Source organism: Callospermophilus lateralis, chromosome 16, assembly GCF_048772815.1.
Source record: "Callospermophilus lateralis isolate mCalLat2 chromosome 16, mCalLat2.hap1, whole genome shotgun sequence".
Taxonomy (NCBI): domain Eukaryota; kingdom Metazoa; phylum Chordata; class Mammalia; order Rodentia; family Sciuridae; genus Callospermophilus; species Callospermophilus lateralis.
In genome coordinates, this window is record NC_135320.1 from 74,866,558 (window position 1) to 74,878,000 (window position 11,443).

Here is an 11,443-nt window from a genome sequence, read left to right on the forward strand (position 1 = left end):
CAAGCACAGCAGCTTACACATGTCCCCCTGTGCCTACAACTTGAGGGGCCTTTGTACATTGTGTTCTTCCTGCCTGGGAGCACCTACCCCCCCTCCCCACATCCACCTACTGATGCAGTTTTCTGACCTTCCCATAACTGCATTCTACTAAGTGATTTTTACATTCTTTCCAACAGGAGGAGGAGTCTGTATTCCCTGCCCCTTGAATCAGGGCCAGTCAAGTGACCTGCTTTGGCCAATAGAGTTCAGTAGAAGGAACACTGTGCCAGTTTTGAGCCAGGGTCTGAGGAAATCTTGCTTCTCCTTATCCTTCACCTTCTCCTTCTCCTTCTCCTTCTCCTTCCTTCTCATTCCTCCAAAACACCAGCCAGAGGTGGATAATAAGACCAAGGACCAGTCTCCACTCTACTCAGCCTACAACTAGGCAACCCCTGGAAGGACAATTGCCTACCTGAGCAATAGCTGTCCATCAAGGCATAGTGGCCTTGATGACCAGCAGAACCATCCAGCTGAGCCCAGCCCACATTGCCAGGTCACCGCATTAAAAACTCAATGCCTGACTGTTGTTTCAAGCTGCTAAATTTGGAGATGATTTGCTACATTGTTAAAATTGACCAATAACACATCTTCTCTAAGCCTGTTTCCTCCATTATATAAAGAAACAATGAAAATAGAAATAATAAAACCTACCTCACAAAATGTATGACAATTAAATGAAATAATGCTTGTAGAGTGCTCATGTGACATTAAATATGACATAGCTACAAACAGCCACAAATATTATAATGATGATACATTACTTTGAATTCTCTCTCATCTGTCAATTTGAGAATAATTTTATCTAATGAACACATTATTGTAAGGAACTGAGAAAACATGTGTATTGTGCTTTGCACTGTGTCAGATACAGACAGAACACCAACAAGTGGTCATTAGAGATGTGCTGTTACTCTTGTTCAATATTACAGACGACACCTTCATCTTCCCTGGCCCCTTTAAGCAATCCTCCAGCACCACCCTGTCCTACCTCCAGCCTTCAGGGCTGCCTAGTCTGGAGGATTTATGCCTTCAACCTTCATCTCACACTGATACCACCAGCCTGAGCAGCCCTTGGAGTGGAGGCTTGGGAACCCTTGGCAGGAAGTCCCTTCCAAGCCTTGAAATTCAGCCCCTTGGTGAGCCTTAGCCACTAGGGGGCAGCCTCAGCCACCAGCCAGGCAGAAAGCAGGACCTGTTCTGTGGCTCTTTTTTCCCTTTTTTGGATCCCAGAATTTGGGAAACCCCTGCTGGTCCACTGTCTGAGGGCCTCATCCCCATTGTGACCACTCACCTGTTCATATCCCACCTTCCCCCGCCACTTTGGACAGACACCACTGGCAACTCTCCCTGCGCTCAGGGCAACCTCTCAACCTACGTGAGTGGTTTCATAATTCATGCCTGCCCATCAGCAGACAGATTTAGCCTGCTGCCTGCTGAGTCTGGAAATACTGAATATTAAAATATCCCAGCCGCTCGCCCTTCTGACGCCCTCGTCTCTCCCGGATTCACATGCAGGTGGTTGCCTAACCAATTCCAGGGACACCCCTCAATTTGTCAATTAATAGGTTGTGAGTAGCTGTATGTGTAACTTTTATCAAAACGGGGAAAGGAGTATTCAGGGCCACATGTTAGGTGTGTGACCTCAGAAAAGTCCTCTTCTTCTGGCTTCTCAGCCAGTGTATTTTCCTTTGCACCACATGCATCTTTTATTCTCCAGGTCCTTTTTGTAGCACTAATTGTAAGAAAGAGGAAACAGGAGTCCTATCTGAAGTGTTTTACTGAGCAAAGTAGAGCAAAAGACCTATAGAAAACTTCTCTTCCACCCAGGACAGCAGTAGGGAAGAATCAGGAATTAAAACCTGCCATTAATGAGGATGAAAAATCAGGAGTCTCACGCTTGGCGAAAGGTGAAAGGTGTGTTTTGGTGGGGGAGGGGGTGGATACCCTCTTTCAGAAAGTCTAGCTGACTTCCCCCAAGCACATCAAAGACGTTTTCCACCTCTACCTTTGATGACTTTTAAAAACTTCAAATCAGAGAACTTCTAGGCTAACTCATGTACCCCACTACCATCCATTAATGACCAGCTGCCAAAGCGGAGTTGGGGTCCCCACAGATTTGAATGAATGGAAGCTCTTCTTGGCAGATTTCATTTTTTTCACCCTGTAGGAACCTGGTGAGCCCTGAAAGCAGGCTCCAGCAACAGAAGGACTCAGGAGAGTGTGTGATCTAGTGCAGGAGGCAGGACCCCCATGAGGAAGCCAACGGAACGGCCAGCAATACAGGTGCACATGGCAACCCAGTCTGGGAAGTTCAACAGCTAAAGGAGACGAGACTCTGCAGGAATCCCACCAGAGACCCTGAACCTCCTCAGCCACACGCTCAGGAAAAAGGGTGCAGCGCAGAGCAGAGCTGGGTCAGGCACCCTGGGGCTCCAGCCCTGTCTCTGCCATTTGCTGTGGGAACCTGACCAGCACCTGTTCTCTCTCTGGAGCCTTGGTTTCCTCATCCATGGAACAGGAATAACGATGTCCTCATCAGAGGATTGACACAGACTCACCCTGGCCCTCTTGCATTTTGGGTATTTCTCCCTAACGCCCGCTGAGGGACCTAACCTGGGACTTAACTGAGAGACTCTTCAGTTGGAAATGACTCAGTCACTGCTGGTGGATGAATCCCTCCCCGGATTAGTCAGCAGTTACACAAAACGCAATGACTAAGCACCTCTTGAGGTGGGCTTTGCCCACTCATCTCCCCTCCTGGAGGAGGTCATGAGGACCTCTCTTCAGGAATCTAGGAATGCCTATCCTATGCCTATCATATGGGAGTCACCAACTGAGTGACGAAGACAGCACCACTGTGTGACCTTTCAGTTCTGGAGGTCAAAGTCCAGAGCGAGTCTCAGTGGGCTGAAATCAAGGTGTCTCTGGCGGGCTCCTTCTGGGGGCTGAGGGGGGGAGCCCTCTCCTGCCTGCTTCAGCTGTGAGGGGCCATGGTCTTTCCTTGGCTGGGGTTCCTTCCTCCATCCCCCAAACCAGCAGATGGCCTGCGAGGCTCCCGTGAGTTCTCTCCCTGCCGCCTCCGTCACCCCATAAGCTTGCTTGTCATTGCACTGGGACCCTGTGACACACCAGTATTGAGCCCCCGGCTCACATCAGCTGACCAGCAAGTTCGATTCCATGGACTCTTCATTTCCCCCTTCATGTGACCTGATCTACTCCTAGGTTCTGGGGACTGGAATGTAGACATGTGGGGAAGTCCATTGTTCTACTCCCCACAACTTTTGCTCCAGGAGAGGGACTGGATGAGCTGAGGGAGGTTGACCCCTTCCCTTCTGTGGTGGCTACTGAGCGGCCCTGTGGCGTCTGGAAAGCGCTGGCATGCGGGGTGGGCAAGGAGCCGAACAACTTTGATGTTCACTGCTGGAAACCTTGGGCAATTCACCACTAGGCATCACTTCCCTATTCACAAGATGGGACTCATCACAGCTAGCTGCCACCTCGCGTCACTGCTGGGTGTAGATGTGATTCTGAATGAGGGCTACCGCAGACCAGGCAGTGTAGACCACCCTAGGTGAGGCAAACACAGCACCTGCCCTTGGAGCTCACAGCCCAAGCTGTGGTCACCTGACCAAGGTTCACTACACTTTCCTCTCAAAAGGGCTGTCAGTCACAGCCCCCCACCAACCAGAACTCAGAAACAGAGATCCCTAGTGGCTTAAATAAAAAATACGCACTTTCATATATATTTTATTTGAATTTTTTTCTAATTTGCTTTTATTTTCAAAGCTTTTTAGTATTACTGAAGAATTTTTATTGATCCAAAATTTCCTCACCTTTACCCTTTGGCTCCTCATGTTCCTTGGTTTCCTTTCAAGATATTCTTGGACTTATAGATCATTTTACACCCCATAGAGCAGATGGAGTTTCGTATTCCTCTCTTTCCATGTAATGTTCAAGAAGTTTTTTCCACCGAGCTACACATTTTTCAGAATTGTGCTTATTAAGCGCCACACAGTTCTTCCTTCTGTTGATGACACATAAGAGCTTCCAGGTTTATTTGATGGTTTGGGGTGGGTTTGTCTGTTGTTTGATTCTTTTGTGGAGCTATTTTTTAGGCTCTCATGGATATCTTCATACATATACACTCTTCTCTCTTGAATTCTTTTTATAGATTAATTTCCCAAGAGTAGAATCCCACTTGATCCTCACCATAGCTGAATGGTGTAAGTGGGACAGAAATGAATCCCATTTTATAGATGGAGAAACTGGGTCCAAGAGAACTGGAACTGCCCTTTCCACTGACACACTACGGACTGGGGATAGAACCCGCGGAATTCCCAGGTCTTCTGACTGCTCTAACAAGGGCCTTTCCAGGGAACCACCACCTACAAGGGAATGAGCACGTCCTAGACGTCCTTCCAAACCCCCGTTCACATCCCTTCTATGTCCCTCTGCCTCACCACAGACCTCCTGACTTGTATACACCCTCAAGAGCACCTCCAGCCCTGCCCAGCCCCAATGACTACAGTTTAATAGGCCAGGAACATAAACACTAGGGACTCCTGGACACTAGGAATGAATCTTTAATAAAAGGTTCTCCCCTGAAACTCCCCCACAGCAAGGACCTCCCTACCTCCTGGACCCATGACAGTGCCCCAGGAGAGTCCTGTTCCTACTGTGGGAACGAGAGCCCAGTGGTTCAGACCAGGACTTCAGAGTTGAAATTCCTGGGTGCACACCCTGGTCCCACCACTGACCAGCCATATGTCCTTGGACAGGTTATGGCACCTCCCTGGGTCTCCACTTCTTCTCTAAGTGCAGGTGGCTGCAGCAGTGTCACCCAGTAATCACAAGGACGAGACGAGTTAATTCTCCATAAGGGCTTTTCACAACACCTGGTTCTCCTGAGTGGGAAGCCCACAGAACCAGCCACTCTCAATCAACCCGCTGCATCAAGTTTCCTAGGACTACCACAACAAAGCCACCACAAACATGGTAACTGACAACAACAGAAATGGATTCTCTCACAGCCAGAGTCTGTGGCCAGAAGTCTGAGATCAAGGTGTTGACTGAGCCATGCACCCTCCAAAAGCTCCAGGGGGCATAATCCCTTGTTTCTTCCAGCTCCCCGTGGTTCCTGGCATTCCTTCTCTTAAGACAGGATAATGCTAATCTCTGACTCCATCTCCATGGGGTCTTCCCTGTCCCTGCGTGGGCTTCCTTCTCCTCACAAGCACATCCATATTGCATTTAGAGCCCACTCTAATCCAATACGATCTCACCTCAATCTTTAGCTTAATTATACCTGCAAGACCCTGTTTCTAAAGATCTTAATCTAATCAGGCTGCTAGAACCAAATACCTTATCCTGGGTAGTTTATAAGCAATAGAAATGGATTGCTCTGGGCTGGGGTTGTGGCTCAGTGGTAGAGTGCTCGCCTAGCACGTGTGAGGCCCTGTGTTCCATCCTCAGCACCACATAAAAATAAATAAGTAAAATAAAGGCATTGTGTCCAACTACAACTGAAAAATAAATATTTTTTTTAAAATGATCGCTCTGGAGGCTGCAAAGTCCAAGACGATGGCAGCAGCAATTCGGTGTCCAGAGAGGACTTCAAATATGGTACCTCTTGCTGTGTCTTCATGTGGGAGAAGGGGCAAAAGTTCCTTCAGGGCTCTTCTATAAGGGAACTAATTCCATTCATGTTTCTTCTGTCCTCTTGATTTTGTCACCCTTCAAAAGCTGCACCTTTGAATTATCAGCACATTGGGAACTAAATTTCAACATATGAATTTTCAAAGGACACAACATTCAGACCATAGTACCAAAAAAAGTCACATTCCAAAGTTTAGGGTGGGCATGAATTTTTGCTAACACTGTCCAATCTGCAATGCCTACCTCGTCTTTATCATGGGTTAATCCCTGTGGAGGATTGGGATGTGACTGAAGGCAGACCAGCCAACCTAACTCCCTTTTTGTACCTTAAGCAGGCTTCTCCTATGAGGCCGCTCTGCTGGGTTCACAGACAAGAGGCTGTGGGGAGTTGGTCCCCAGTCCTTAATATTTATGTAACAAATCATACTTCACAAAACTCAGCATCTTGTTATATCCATAACATCCCAGTGTGAGGCCATTCCCTCTCACTTTGCAGAGGAGGAAACCAGCTCTGGGGATGAAGGGGACACCTTGGGTTTTGCCAATCAGGGACAGTGCCTCCAGTCCAGGTTTTCTAATTGAAACCTGGCTCTCCATCCACAGCATTACACCTGTGCTGTCTGTCAGCTGCAGCAGATCCCTCTTAGGAAGAGGAACAAGATGTTGGTTTATGCCTATTGTCCCAGGATACATGTCATTGGCTCTCCCTTGCATTCTCAGAAGTGTGCCATTCAGACCATAAATTATAAGATCACTTTCTCATCATTCTTGGCCACTGCCCTGGTCCAGCCCTCGTGGTGTTAGGCTGTGGGCACAATGGTGTTTTCTTCCTTCTGTTTCTCTTTTCTTCCACATGAGCTTTATGACAAAGAATGACAAAGCTTTGCCAAGACTGAGGATGGCACATTGCATTCTTCAAAGAAGACTCCACTGTCTCTAGATCTCTCTATGCCCATCTGTCTTGGGGCATGTTGTGTTGGGTCAAATGCCGAAGCAGAATTGGAACTCAGCTTTACCCCATTACACACCACTGTGCAGAGCCTCACGGGACAAACCTTCTCTGCCTGGCCTCAGACAGTGGCCAAAGGCTGGATGAGCTGCAATGTCACGGCAGCTGGCTCACAGTTTCCCAGTGACACCTCTGCAGCAGGGTCACAGGACAGGAGCAAGTGGAGATTAAAAGAGAAGAAAGAAAATTTATGGAAGAAATTTTGACATTAGAAGTCAAAAGCCTTAAGCTGTGTGTGAGTGTGTGTGTGTGTGTGTGTGTAATGAGAGAGAGAGAGAGAGAGACAGAGAGACAGAGAGAGACAGAGAGAGAGAATGAGCCGTTGAGAGAGATTTGTGTACAATTATGCTGGGCTGAATGTAGAAAGGTTTTAAAACAATTCTCAGCAGAATGTAATCAAAACCCTCTGTGGATTTTTTTTTTTTAAAGAGAGAGTGAGAGAGGAGGGAGAGAGAGAGAATTTTTTAATATTTATTTTTTAGTTCTCGGCGGACACAACATCTTTGTTGGTATGTGGTGCTGAGAATCGAACCCGGGCCGCACGCATACCAGGCGAGCGCACTACCACTTGAGCCACATCCCCAGCCCCTCTGTGGATTATAATGGCTTCAAGGGGCTGAAGGAGTAAGGGACTCACTATATAATTAGGGCATGTTTGTTTTTTATTTTTCCCCTTATTCAGGTACATTTTCCAATTTAAACATTTGATTGTATAACCCGTTTTACTTTCTTAGCAATTTTAATACAGAAATTTAAGTTGAAGAAACAGTCAAGCACCTGCAGGAAGACTGTGCCAACAAGGGTGCTCGTGGAAGCCGCGCCTTATGATAATAGAGCTCAGTGCTGACCTCATTGCCCAGTAATGGGAAATAGTCATAGAAGAGAATGTGCCTCAGTCGTTAAATAATTGTATAAATGAATATTTATTGACAAAAAAATTGCTTGCTGTTTTGTAGATATAAAGCAACATTTGCAAGTACGTACATTGTAACACCATTTTTCTCTCTTTTCCACACATGTAGAAATAGTGATATGAACAAGGAGAGAAATGAATTACAGTAGATGGGGTAGAGAGAGAAGATGGGAGGGGAAGGGAGGGGGATAGTAGGGAGTAGGAAAGGTAGCAGAATACAACAGTTACTAATAGGGCATTATGTAAAAATGTGGATGTGTAACCGATGTGATTCTGCAATCTGTATTTGGGGTAAAAATGGGAGTTCATAACCCACTTGAATCTAATGTATGAAATATGATATGTCAAGAGCTTTGTAATGTTTTGAACAACCAATAAAAAAATAATAATACTAGTTCTACACAAATTCTCACCAAAACAATTAGGATGAAAGACTCTCAAAATATTTTAAAACTACCCAGAGTGCAAAGCCAAAAACAAAAACAAAAACAAAACAAAAAAGAAATAGTGATATTCTTAGCAATCCTGGTGGTGCTGCTGATGTTTATTTTACTCTAACATTTTTGAATTTTCATTTTTCTATAATGAACAGAGATAAGAACAAAAGTCATCTTGGCAGAGTACCAAGAGGGGTGGCCAGTGTGTCCCATGTAACCCCTCAGGTAAGAGCATCCGTGAATTCCTCCCACCTCTCAGAAAGGTCGCGGGTTCCTGTTTTCCCTCAGGTACAATTTCTACTTGAGGGGTTTGAGGAGGAGAGTGGAGTGGAAAACATGTGGCCCACAAGCCCCTGCCCGCCCTGCCCACTCCTTGTGGAGGTAAATAAGTAAAGCAAGAAAGTGCTGAGCCAATTTGGAGAAGGTGGGTTTCCACGCGGCTCTGCCAATCTCTCGTGTTTCATTGACCCCCCTGACAGAAGCAGTTGTAAGGATCCTGAATGGTTTCATAACAAAGAACTCAACCAGTGCTGGGCACTCTGGAACGGGGAATAGTGAGAAAACCACATTAAAAGCTAGAAACTGACTAGGACAGAGATGTGCTGAGAATTTCCCATGAACTTTCTGCGCCTTCACAATAAACCTGGTATGTGCCTTGTGCTTACGACCATTTTACAGAAGAGAAAACCGAGGCTGAGAGAGAATGAGGGTCTGGCCCAACATCATTCAGGGAACTAGTGGATGCTTCCAGAAGACCAGGACCGGGTTTTATTCCCATTTTACAGAGAAGGAAATTGACTTGCCATGCGGCCTTGGGCTAGTTACTATCCCTCTCCTTATCTTGGCAACCCTAAATGCTTTTAGGACTCCACAGGAAATGCTGTCCTATAGAAGCTGTCCCACGGAGTCACAGAAGAACTTTTAGGTAGAACTGAGATCTTCCAGCACACCACCTGCCTCTCCAGCATATGCTTCATGGGCAGAAAAGAAAAAAAAAAATTGAGTCCTGTCCCTAATTTTGTTGAAATATTTGTTTGTTTGTTGGTTGGTTGGTTGGTTGGTTACAAAACAAAATGTGAGGAATTTTGACCCCCCACAGTGTCCATACATTAAAACTTCATTCCAGGTTTCTGCAGTGTATCTCTGAGGATGTTTCTGGAATTGCAAACAAAAAAATAGATTCCATGTCATGTTCAACTCCTTTTCCCTCATCATTAAAACATAGCATTTCTCATGTTGTTACATTTTCTTTGAAATATTCTCCCAGCTGCAGGTGACTCTTGTTCATTTAAGTCATTTCCAGTTTTTTTGCTTTATGAGTAATATTAAAATGAACAATGCCCTTTTCCCCCTCCTTTTGAATTAGTTTTAAAGACAAATTCCCAGAAATAGGACTATGAAGTAAAGGGCATAAAAGCTTCTTTGGTGCTGGGAACACAGTCCCCAAATGCTTTCCAAAAGTGTCCTAACACTGTCACTACCACTAAGCCATTCATGAGTGCACCGACCTCATTTCATTTTTACTAATTTCACTGTAAAACTTCAATACCAGCTTAATTCGCTTATTTGATAATGGGGAGAGCAAACATGTGCACACATTTATTTGCTAATTATATATTCTATGTGACCTGATTTTCCATCTTTGTCAATTTTTCTCCCTTCAAACAGCTAATCACACATGCACCGGGCTTCTCTTGGGACCTAGTTCTACCTCTGCTCCTTTAATCGCACTGTCCCAGGCACTGGCTTACGCTGTCACCCCTGGAGGAAAAGACCTGTGCCCTCTCCTCAAACTGCCCTGCTCAGTGCAATAGTCACTGAGCTCTGTGGCTATCCAGCACTTAAAACGTGGCTAATCCAAATTGAGATGTGCTAAAACTGTAAAATGCACCCTGGATTTTAAAGGCTTAGGGAGAAGAAAGGAATATAAAAGATCTCGTTCATCGTGTTTACATTTATTGCATGCTGAAATAAGAGTTGGGTGGATTAAATAAAAGAAGTTATTAAAATTAATTTCACTGTTTGGTTTTACTTTATTAATGTAGCTTCTAGAAAATGTTAAAGTGAGCCTGTGTCTTCGTGTTGCTTTTCTAGTGGACAGAATTACCCAGAGCCCTGATGCTTAGATGATTTTCAAACAGGTCATTTGCTAAGTGTTTAAGAAGGGATGCCTGGGCTCCTAAATTCTTCTCTGACAATTTGATTGTGGCCCTCAGTTAAAATTATCACCATCAGCAGCTCTGCTGTATTTACATTCCTCTAAGCATTTTATATCGGTGACACTAGTTGAAAATTGCTATTAAAGACAGCCACGAAGTGAGAAAGACAAGCTCTGTGGCTAGTCCAAAAATATTTATTGAGCTCACCTTCTAGAAACAGGATAATCAGTGAACAGAGCTCACTAAGATCCTGCCCTTGAGGCTCTAACATGGGGAAGGAATGCAAAGGTAGAAATAGCCTATAACAGGACTTAAAATCAGCATACTACAGTGAGGTAGCCACATGGATGTTTAGAGTAGCTCAATTTATACCTCAACTGTGGAACCTATCTAGGTGCCCTTCAACAGATGAATAGATAAAGAAATTGTGATATATATATATATATATATATATATATATATATATATACATACATACACACAATGGAACATTACTCAGCCTTAAAGAAGAATAAAATCATGGCATTTGCCAGTAAATGGAGGGAACTGGAGAATATCATGCTAAGAGCAATAAGCCAATCCCCAAAAAACAAAAAAGGCCAAATGTTTTCTCTGATATGCAGATGCTCATTCACAGTAATGTGGGGGGCACCTAGGGAAGAATAGAGGTCCTTGGGTTAGCAGAGGGGAGTGAAGAGAGGGAAGGGGGTATGGGGGTAGAATGAATGGACATTATCACCCTCTGTGCAGATATGACTACACAACCTGTGTGACTGTACATCACTACAACCGGAAAAATGGGAAGTTATGCTCCATTTATGTATGATGTGTCAAAATGCACTCTACATCATGTATAACTAAGTAGAACAAATCTTAAAAAAAGAAAAAAGAAATAGCCTGTGATTGGCAATACAACTGTGCAGTTGATCCATGCTGTGGCAAAAGAGAAACAAAGTGGTGGGGGCAGGAAGGAGCAGGTCACACTATGAAATGGGGGGGGGGGGTCTCTGCAGGTCTCCCTGAGGAGGATTTCCAGCATAGATTTGAAGGAGCTGAGGAGCGTCCCAGTGATTTCCTGCGAGAAGAACACTTTTGGTTAAGAGGAATAGCTAAATCAAGGGACCCAAGGTGAGACTGTGAAAGAGATGAGTCAGGAGACCCAGGATCTCATGTCTAGGCCTCAGTTTCCCAGTCATCTCAGCCTCCTCTCCCGAGGTCCTGTCCAGAGTGA